The following is a 10,462-nucleotide window of genomic DNA, read 5'->3' as shown; positions in this document are numbered from 1 at the left end:
TAGATATCTGTTAAGTCCATTTGATATATGGTTTTGTTTAATTCAGATGTCTCTCTGTTAAGTCTCTGGCCTGTTGACCTATCTAATGGAGATAGTGAGGTATTGAAGTCCCCTACTATTAATGAGCTGGGGTTAATTTGTGTCTTAAAGTCCTGTAGCACTGTTTTTATGAATTTGCATGGCACCAGAGTTTGGTGAATATATGTTCATGATTGTAATATCTTCTTTGTTCCTTTCATCAAAATGAAGTGGCCCTCTTTGTCTCTTGTGATTATTTTTATTTTAAAGTATTTTGTCAGATATTAGAATTGCTATGCCTGCTTTTTTCTTAGTGCCATTTGCTTGGTATATTTTTTTCCATCCTTTCACTTTGAGATAGAGTCTGTCCTTGAAAGTGAGATGAGTTTCTTGCAGACAACAAAAAGATGGGTTTTGTTTCTTAATCCATTCACATAGTCTGTGTCTTTTGACTGGGGAGTTCAGTCCATTAATATTTAAAGTTATTAATGAAAGATGTGTTTTGCATCCGGTCATTTTTATTTCTGTTTACATTCTTGATATAGCTGTACCTTTCCACTCTTATACCTTCATTGGAGTTCTTTCTGCAACCCCTTGGGTATAGTCACTCCTTTCTTCAGCTCTTTGTACTGCTTCTAGAACTCTCTGAAGGGCTGGTTTTGTGGACATGAATTCCTTCAGCCTATTTATGTCATGGAAGATTTTTCTTTCCCCTTCGACTATAATAGACATTTGGCTGGTTGTAGTAATCTGGGTTGGCATCTGTGGTCATTTAGAACTGGGAATACTTTGGTCCAGGCTCTTCTGGCTTTCATAGTTTGCATTGAAAAGTCAGCTGTGATCCTAATGGGTTTTCCTTTATATGTGACTTGCTGTTTCTCTTTTGCAGCTTTCAGAATTTTCTCTTTGCTTTGTACGTGTAGTGTTTTTACTATGATGTGCAGGGGAGAGTTTCTTTTCTGGTCCTGTCTGTTTGGTGTTCTATATGTTTCTTGTATTTGTATGGGCATATCTTTCTTTAATTTTGGGAAATTTTCTTCCACAATTCTGTTGAAGATCTGGTCCATGTCATTATCTTGGGATTCTTCTCCTTCCTGTATGCCTATGATTCATAAGTTTGGTCTTTTTATGTTGTCATTCTATTCCTGCATATTCCATTCTTTTGATTTCTTAAATTTTTCATAGTCTTTGCTTGAGTGGTCTAGTTAGTCCACTTTATCTTCCAGTCTTGATACTCTGTTTTCCATTTCATTCATCCTATTGGTGAGACTTTCTCCTGTCGTTTCTAATTGGCTTACTGAGTGTTTCACTTCCTTCTTCATTTCAGCCTGAGTAGTCTTCAATATTTCCAGCTCTTTCTGAATTCATTCAGAAGCTTATCCCTCTCTTCCTTCAGTTCTTTTATTTCTTTGTGTGTTCTTTAAATTAACTGAATTCTTTTATCATATTTATAACTGTTCTTTTGAGTTCCAACTCCTGCAGTATCTCTATGGTGTTCTCATTGCACTCCTCTAGAGGACTATTCGTATTTGGTGGGGATATGTTACTTTGGTTTTTCATGTTATTTTTTCTCTGTGATTTTGACATGTGAATTTCTTTTGTAGTTTCTGATTCTTGTGTGAGACTCAAGCCTTCAAGTTTAGGTCTACTTGTTTTTGTGAACTTTATGTGTCTTTGTAGTTTACTTTTTGGGCACGAGAAGTTGGTTCCTCTAAGCTTCAGGTTCTCTCTTTTGATTTTATATTGGGGTGGCCAGATTGATTTTATCTTCAGGAGTTCCCACAGAGGCCCAATTCAGATGAGGGTCAGATGATTTCAGACTTTCTCCTAGAGTCTGGATCCCTCCAGGAGCAATTTTGGCCTCAGGAATTTGGGGGTTGGAGTGGCCTGGGAACCTGGCCCAGAAAAGATGCTGGTCTAGGACAGCTGGTGGCCATGCCACCCAGAGATGCAAAGGCAGATGGGGCAGGAAGAGGCCCCAAGGACTCCTGGGGACTGCACTGATGAGCTGGGTTGGTCCCGGAATGAGGCCTGCAGGTGGGAGAAGAAAAACAGGCCCCAAGGACTCCTGGGGACTGCACTGAGGAGCTGGGTTGGTCCCGGAATGAGGCCTGCAGGTGGGAGAAGAAAAATTAATTTTTAAACTGTATGAGTATGTTGCCTGCCATGTATGTAAATGCACCTGTGTTATGTAATACCTGCAGATGACAGAAGAGGGCGTCTGATCCCCTGAAACAGGAGTTACAGATGGTTGTTAGGTGCCATGTGGTTGCTGGAATTTGAACCCCAGTCTTCTGCAAGAGCAACCAGTGCTCTTAACCACTGCACAATCTCTCCAGCCTGTAAATCCAGTCCTGTAAATCTTGCTGAGATCTATGTGCTGATGGTAGCCTTTCTGCCCAGCTTGAGCCACAGAGAAGATCACATGGGCAAGATGCCAGGCTCCAATACAAGCAACCTTGAGCAGCCCTCTATGGTCTTGCAGGGCAGCTTCTTGATGTGCCAGGGGCATATGTGATAATGCAGATGACCTGATTGTATTTCTTCATGCTGTTGAAGTCCTTCTCCAGCTGCTTCTTCCTCATGCCATCCTGCCATTTCTTACCATATTTAGCAAAGGCCTTCTTAGTTCTGTGCCTACTCTTGTATAAGTGCCTTTTGCATCTATCACTGACACGCTCAGCAAAGATGCTCTTAAAGTTGCAGATGCCTCATGGGGCATCTACGTAGCTCACAATACCCACAACCACTATGGATGATGTCTCCACAATTTTTATAGTCTCCACATCTTCTTTCTTGTTAACCTTGGATCCTGGCCTGTCAACTTCATGCATAATGTGCTTCATGCCAGCTTTGTAGTCCAGAAAGGCTGTGAGGTAGACAGGTTTGGAAAAGCCATCCTTGTGGAAGCTCTTCACTTTCCCACGATGCTGGTTGCTGAGCTTCCAAGGCAAGAAGACAGAGGAACCATGTCTGGGAGCAGAGAACTTCCTGTGAGATATCATTTGGTCAGATACCATGAGTAGAGCAAGAACCACAATTTGATATAAAGATAGCTGCTGTTACCAAGTCAGCAGAGGCAGTCACTCATGACTGACACAACAGAAGCAAGCACTTCTGAGTAATTGGTAATTGCTGGGTGGGTACTGTGGGTAATGGGTAATGTGTAAAGAGATTTAGCGGCCCCAAATCCAATGAGTTATTTTAGTATTGCTGCTTAAAACTCTCCATGGAAAACACAAAGTACATGTCTACTTATTATGTATGAGCATGTAATCATAAATGCATATGCATATATCTCAATGTTTATTATTTATGTGTATACTATGAAGTCAGAATAGTAAAAATTAAAGAGAGTCCATGGAGATGCTTAGTGGTAAAAGCACTTGCCATGCAAGCAAGCTTGAGCATCTGAGTTTGAGTCCCAGAATCCACGAATAATCTGGATAGAGTTATATGCATCTATAACCTCCACACTCCTAAGGCAAGATGGAAGGCAGAGCAGGAGAACTGACCTGAAGCTTTTGGGCCAGCTAAGAAGAGAGACCCTGCCTCAGAAACAAGGTGGAAAGGAAAAATTGACTCCTAAAATTTGTCCTCTGACCTCCACACGTGTGCTGTGGCATCTCTATGTACTTGTGTGTACACATACACACACAAATTTAAAAATAATCATTCTAAACTGATATAACACAGACCCAGAATGACAAATACCACATATTCTAATATATGGATGCTATCTTTGAATATTTAGATATGTGTGTTTTAAATTAGAGTACCTGGAGAAGTCAGGAAACTAGAAAGGGGCCTTGGGAGAGGGGAATTCAAGAGATGAGGACAGTTCAACATGGGTGGTAGAATGGGGAGAGGAGGGTAATGGAGCAGGAAATGTTACATAAGGTGGGGGATGGGAGGGCAGGGTAGAGGCGGGCTAACTAACATTAAAGACCTTTGAAAAAGTCATATGAAAACCTAGTACTGTAGAAGCTTCCCCAAATATATGCATATTCATATATGAAAGTTTAAATGGAGGTAGGAGGACCATGCCTCTCCCAGACATCGCAGGCTAGCAAATAAAAAGCCTAGTGCCAGGAATGGGTTGCCTCTTTTGGCGTTGCTGGTCGGTGAGGTGCCCTGCACCCCCCTCCACTAAGCATTATAGGTTATTGCCATTGTTCTTGGCCATACTCCAGAACTTCAGGGTAAGAACCTATTGCTGAAAATACCACTTAGCTGGGTCATAGGACATGGAGAAATTAAACTAGTACCAAACTAGAAACTTCATCCTATTAACTTTTTTTTATCTTTTTGAGACAGAGTCTCCCTTTACCACAGCTGGCCTGGAACTTGCTATGTAGATCCGACTGGCCTTGATCTCACAGAGATAAGCCTGCCTCTGGCTCCCAAGTACCAGAATTAAAGGTTTGCACTACCATTCCCAACTTTTCTGCTTATTAGATTTCAGAGGAGAAAGGCAATCATCAAACTTACCCAGCTGTGAACACTTTGGGGTATAATGACAACTGACCTGGAAAGTTGTGTCCACTGGTGAAATAGTGGAACAACTACTACGGGAGTAACCAACTACTTTCTGATTGGATTTAAAGCCTACTCTGTAAGAGGGAACTCGTGGCTGGTACTATTATAATTGAGCCAAAAACCTGTGGCTGGCCCTAGGGAGGAACCTAATACTGTTATGCTGCTGAGTGGGCATAGTAATGAACTGCTCCCTAAGTTCTTATCATCATCTCTCAACACTCATCAGAAATACTTCCTTTTTTAGTATATGGTAATTAGTACAGAGACCCGCAACTGTTCAACATATAGAAAACAAGAGACCATGGAGTGCTCAGCTCTAAATGGGCATCTATATCACACCTGCCTCTCAAGGATCAGGAATCATCATGGAAGAGGAGGCTGAAAGCTTGTAAGAACCAGAGGTGGTGGACATCTGCAGTGAAACAGTATTTGCCAAACGTGACCGGCAATTGAACATATGAACTCACAGTGGCTGTGACTGCATGCAAAGACCCGCACAAGATTAGGCCAACTAAAACCCCAGCACGGCCTGGGGAGGATCTCATGCGCTTTAACTCCGAGCTAAGGAGAGATCAGCCATTGATGGTTTCTAGGGAAGGGAAAGTCAGTTTTCTTCAAGGATGCTCCCCTGAGAAGCTACCTACACTCCAATAGACAGCCCCATGGCCCTGCACACGCAGGCAGAGCTAAGTGGACTCCGTGGATTTTAAAAATGAGCACATGAAGTTGGGAGGAAAAGGTGATGGGAGGATAAGGGAGGAATCAGAGGGGAAGGAATGGGAAGTGGGATTGATTAAAAAAAAACAATATATGCATGTATGAAATTCTCAAACAATAAAAAATTAAAGAAATAATTTATTCAGTAATTATTCACAATGACCAGTCACTGCTCAATTATCATATTATTTTCCTTTTTGAGGGAAAAAGTCCATTTTCTCTCATTTAAATTATAGCTAAAACTTAGCATGAACACAACATATAGCTTAATAGGTTACTGTTCATTACTGCAGAATGTCTTATAATAAACAGCAGGATCCCATCCAAACAATAAGAAATGGGAAACTAAGTAAACAAAGGGTATTATGTGACTCTGATTGTTTAGTATGCAGACATAATACTGAAGTTTATTCAGAGATGTGGTGCACTTGGACACATGATAACCATGTCAAAAGCCTTTAGCTTCCTGTTCCACCTGCCTAAGTCTTATGCAGACATTTCTGAATGTTGTAGAACACCTCCAGTGTGTTCACCAGGAAGTCCAAACCTGAAGCTCACAGGTGGCACTCTCTTTCTGCTTGCTTTTTCTTTCCCTGGCCCCTTGCTGATGCCCATTGCCTTAAACATTCTGCCATAGAGGGTCACCACACCCACCTCAAGTCTGGCCCAAGGTAGCTATCTCTGTAGCCCCAGAAGCCACAGTTCTCCTGGTATCAGAGATGAGCAAGGCCCCAGGGTCCTATAGCAAGGCCTCAGGGTCCTAACTTCATAATTTCTTTTGTACTTCTTTAACAAGAGGGGGAACAATTCCTTTCATGAAGTTCCCAGCTAAGACTTTCCTAATAGCTCTCCTATAGTCCCATCTCTGTCAAGCCCAAGCCCAAGCTTTCGTGGCTGCCTCTGGATCTTGAAAGCCCTTCTGCTGCATCACCTCTACTCTCACAATCGCCTCCCTCTTCAGTCAGGTTCATCTTAATCTGAGAGCTTTCCTGCCCTTCTCTTAGTAGACAGCCTTGACCCAGACTTGCTGACCAAGTCTCCTACAGTTCATGTGAAAATATACTGTGAATTACCCTGAAAAAGCATGATAAGACATATTGTGTGATTACATGTAAGAAATAGCATAGATTAAATATGGATGGCACATTTTACTCCATTTTCCAATTTCTCATATTTCTAATGATCAGCATAAATTAGGGGAAGAACAACAAAGATGTATGAAAGATTAAAGAAGTGTAAAACATGCTTAATAAAGTGAATTATGTATACAGTTGGTGTCAAGCACACAAATGTTGCATCTAATCCTTACGATAAACCTGAAGAGTAACCCACGATAATTATTATTTTATCAGTGAGTAAACTGAGGTTCCATAGAATTCCCCAAGGCATGTAACAGGTGACCTGATCATCTATTTTTTTCTCAGATCCCATTCTCCTTTACTGTAAGTTTCATAATCTTCTAGAAAAAATCCCTCCCTCCATGCCAGCTATATTCTGCCATGGGCATCACAATTCGGCCTAAGAAGCCATAGGTGAGCATGTGGCTTGTGGAGAACTCATAAGACTCTTACTCTGAGAAATTTGAATTGACAGTCATGAACTTGGAATCCCTCATTAATGGTTAATATGCTTCTAGAATCAAAGTCCAGTCTTTGAAAAGATCAGAGCTAGAAGATGATAATTTGAATTCCAGATCCAAGGGGCAGGGAGGGAGACAAAGCAGAGCAGCCTGGTCAAATTTATGTCTCTGATTTTCCCTGGAAGTCAGTTCTCCAGTAAACTGGTAGGCAATCTCTCTTTGCCTTGTTATAGGATAAAACAAGTTAGCTTGTTATAGGATAAAACTTATTATAGTGCTAAAATTCCCCCACCATGTCCATAACTCACAATAACTCTGTTACAAGAACCTATACCCACAGCTTGCACGTGGCAAGATGCAGATGCAAGTCCCATGGACAGCACACTGCAAGACACATCCCTGCTCTGAACCTCTATTCCCTTGATTTATGGGGTTTCTGTGAGGGTTAAATGAGAAAATTCTCACATGATTTTCAAAATATTTTATTTATTATTGTTATTTTATGCACCCATGTTGTGCAATGCCCAGGGAGATCAGAAGAGGGTGTTGGATTCCCCTGGAACTGGAATTACTGATGGTTGTTAGCCACCACGTGGGTGCTGGGAACCAAACCCAGGTCCTCTGTAAGAGCAGTCAGTGCTCTTAACCACTGAGCCATCTCTCCAGTCCTGAAAATACTCATATGATAACCACAGACACACTAGTGCTCAAGTGCTAGGACATCGTAATCATAATTTCACAAGGGCTGCAGCTCCAGAACCAAACAAACAGAAAAGTGACATGGCAACTGAGTAGTAATTCAGCTCAGTTTAAAAACCCACTTTCCGTTTCCCTTTTGCTCATCCATCTTATTTTCCCTCCATTCAGTTCCGGCTATTGCTGGCTAAGTGGAGGTACCTGTAAAAGATGCTAAGTTAATTTCTAAATGTATAAAGCAGACACGTGTTTTAACTGTCAATGTAAATACAGGAAAGGATGACAGCAGCAGCGAGCACCTCTGTGATGAGAGGAGACAGCTGCGGAGAACGGTGTTTGCATGGTGTTACAGAAGGCTGACCTCTAGCAGCAATCTATCAGAGAAGCTCTGGAGGACCTTGTGATGGGCCCCTGGGAATCAGAGCTAACAGGACTGGATACTTCAAGATCCATATTCCTGTGGGAATAGAATTTAGTCCTCTAAGAAAAGACGTTCTGGGGCTAGGAAAATGGCTTAGTGGATAACATACTTGTCTATGCAAATGTGAAGATTAGAGTTCAGATCCCGAGATTATATAAATTCTGGGTGGGTATGGCAACCTGCCGGTTACTCCAGTGTAAGGGAGGCAGAGACGGGATTCCTGGAGAAAACTATGTAGCTGGACCAACAATGTTGATGAGCTCTGGGTTAAATTGAAAGACCCTGCCTCAAGAGTAAGATGGAGAGTGGTTGATGGAAACTCCTAATGTCAACCTCAGACCACATGCACATGCACACCTGTACATACACATACATTTTCAAACTCATGAGAACATTCATCTCTACACATACACCACACATGCATATACATGCATTTTTTTTTTTTTTTAGGCATTCTCTCCTGGGGCAGTATCTCCAAACGCACAAAACTTATATTGCAAAATGGAGCTAAAGTTGACCTCTCCTTTTGCTAGGGGGAGGCATTTACATGCAGATATAGGCACATTCCTTGGTCAGTGAAAGGGGACTTCATGACAGGAAGGGAAGCAGTGAGAAGGGACGCTGTGCTGACTACACCATGCCTAGAATACTATCTTCAATTCTGAGTCGTACAAAAGACCCCATCCTGTGGAGACTTAGCAGAAGGTTGAGAAGTTCCAAAGCATCGGACGAACACTGAAAACAGAACTTAGGAACTTCTCAGTGTTTAAACTGTCTTAATGACTGCTATGAAAATAACACTGTCTCTTCCCTACCTGTACCCAGGGTATTTAGGGTAAGTACATAGAATAAGGGAGGAAGAAATTTGCCTTCACCAGAGAAGAACATTTTACATCTCCCTTTCCCAAGAATGAGTTGGGCTGATTCAAAAAAGGAGATGGGCTGGGGAGATGGCTCAGTAGTTACTCCACCAGCATAAGGACCAGAGTCTTGACTTCAACACCCTGTGTAAAAAGCTTGACATAGCAGCTTGCACCGGTAATTCCAGAGCTGGGAGGCAGAGATGAATCCCTAAGACTTGTTGGCCTACTAGTCTAACCAATCACCAAGCACTAAATCAGGGTTCAGGGAGAGACTCCATCTCAGAAAATGAGGTAGAACATAATAGAGGAAGAAACCTGATGTCAACCTCTAACCAACCACACACAAAAAACACATACCCAAAACAGTGAGTCTTAGTCATGATACTCAGATACGCTGGAGAAGCCAAGAGTCAGGCACCAGTTGAGGATAAGATCCTTAAGCTCTCTTTTATTTGTGAGCATATAAATTCTACTCAAAGACAAATACCCTCCACTCACCACCTCCAATTCAGGGTTGAAATTCTGTGGTTCAATGTCACAGATATATTTGCTGAGCTAGCAACATATATATGGTACAATGCATTAGTCAACAGATAAATGGCAAAATGCAGATCCAAGGAGGCATGGAGAACTGGTGTTCCTAGTTCAGAATCTCCCCTGACCTGCAGAGACCACCAGCTTCCATCAGGTTTGCAATGCCCTAAGACTTTTCCTTCTATGACTTCTGCCTTTGGGCCCAGGATCCTTCTGTCTGTCTCTGTCTCTGTATCTGTATCTGCTTTTCACCTTTCATATCTTAGATACCTCACTTGAAAAAGTTTTGTCTTTCCTGAAAGAATCCACTATTCCAAAGAACTTCAGTTGTCAATGTAGACTTTACAAAGGATGGGAAGGAGATCAACTTTCCTTTTCTCCAAAGAGCTTAGCTACCTGTCCCTTTCAGTATAGCTAAAGTCATGCTCTCTGCAGTTATTACATGTTTTCTTTCCCTTTCTTATGGATTTTCCCACAGAAATGGAAATTTTTCTCTGCTTGTTATGTAAAGCAACTCCCCATTACTAACTAGCAACAGTTAATTCCTAGTCATTGTGGGTTAAGGAGACTAGGCAGAAAACTGGGCCTATGTTTTTGATTTATCAAAATACTTATGAAAGCATTCCTTCACAATAAAGACAGTTTTCTACTTACCAGAAAGTTTCATGAATACACACTTTGGCCTCCTGCTGTATATTTGTGTGGGGATATTTATGCATGTGTGCATGTTGCAAGGGTTTGCTAGGATTTTTAATGAAGTGAGGAACTGTTTGCAAAAGATCAAAGGGGAACATTATTAATTGAACTTGGACTGACAGCTATTGAGATGTGAGGAGATTTATTTTGTAGGTAAGCAATAATCTCTTAATAAAATTGTGAATGGTGCGTGGGAGGATTAGGCAGGCATCAGATAAATGAAAGGAAAGTAAAATTAAAATGTCAAAGGAACACTGAATGAAATGAAGTAAGTGCAGAGGTGAGAGAACTTGGAGGAGAGATTGAAAACGTACAGAATCAGAATTTTCAAGAAAAAAAACAAATATCATAATCTAAAGAAAACATGCTGTGTTACCACCCAAGAAGCAAAATTGCTCC

At 41.5% G+C, this 10,462-nt stretch overlaps 1 pseudogene; it reads right to left on the bottom strand.

Moving 5' to 3' along the window:
* LOC103732382 overlaps window positions 1-3,038 on the bottom strand; it is a 14,443-nt pseudogene extending 11,405 nt beyond the window's left edge.
* Window positions 3,039-10,462: the final 7,424 nt, after the last annotated feature.

The sequence above is a fragment of the Nannospalax galili genome, unplaced genomic scaffold (assembly GCF_000622305.1).
Source record: "Nannospalax galili isolate Female #2095 unplaced genomic scaffold, S.galili_v1.0 scaffold2275, whole genome shotgun sequence".
In the NCBI taxonomy this organism is placed as follows: Eukaryota; Metazoa; Chordata; class Mammalia; order Rodentia; family Spalacidae; genus Nannospalax; species Nannospalax galili.
Note: the sequence above shows the minus strand (reverse complement) of the source record. Positions and strands in the feature narration are given on the sequence as shown.